Here is a 758-nt window from a genome sequence, read left to right on the forward strand (position 1 = left end):
AGCAGAAGATGCCGACAGCGACGGGTGAGTGAATTTAAATAGAGTGACGCTGCTGAGAGAGGGAGGCAGCTCCGTGGTGAATCAGCGGCCAATTCAACGCTGCTGCAGTGCACACAGGCAGGGGGCGGGGTGTGAGACAGAGAGAGACAGAGAGAGAGAGAGAGAGAGAGAGAGAGAGAGGAGGGGGGAGTGTGTGAGAAAGAGGGAGAGAGGGGAGGGGGTTTAATCTCCATAGGAACTATTGCTGCCTTCATGTGCTCCTCGTAAACTTTAATTAAATCCTCAATCCAACTTCACACAACTCATCTGCCTTTATTAGACACAAGTTGCTGAGTCAGCACTATTATGCATGGAGTATCTTTCTTTTCTCAACCAGAGTGATTTCTAAGTAAAATAAGAAAAAATAGCTAAACTAGCTTATATTGTATTTAGTGTGATTTGAGCTACATGCTAACAGGTCAGGTATATGTAACATAACCAGGCGCAATAGGCTATTTGATTTTATATTGCTCTCAGTCTACATAAACACACAATTTACAAAATTTACGAAAAGTACAACAAAGAGAACTATAATACATGTATGTACAGCCTTAAATTCAAGTGTATTATGGGCTAATAGGCTATTAAATGGATAAATATTGAATAAAAAACATGCTCAAAATGATTGCTAATATCAATATGTTCACCATCTGTATTAGCATGCTAACATTTGCTAGTTAGCCTTAAACACAAATGCAGCTGTGGTAAATGGGAATATT

The sequence above is a fragment of the Semicossyphus pulcher genome, unplaced genomic scaffold, assembly GCF_022749685.1.
Source record: "Semicossyphus pulcher isolate SPU_LCO1_2020_fin unplaced genomic scaffold, fSemPul1.0.p SCAF_6, whole genome shotgun sequence".
Taxonomy (NCBI): domain Eukaryota; kingdom Metazoa; phylum Chordata; class Actinopteri; order Labriformes; family Labridae; genus Semicossyphus; species Semicossyphus pulcher.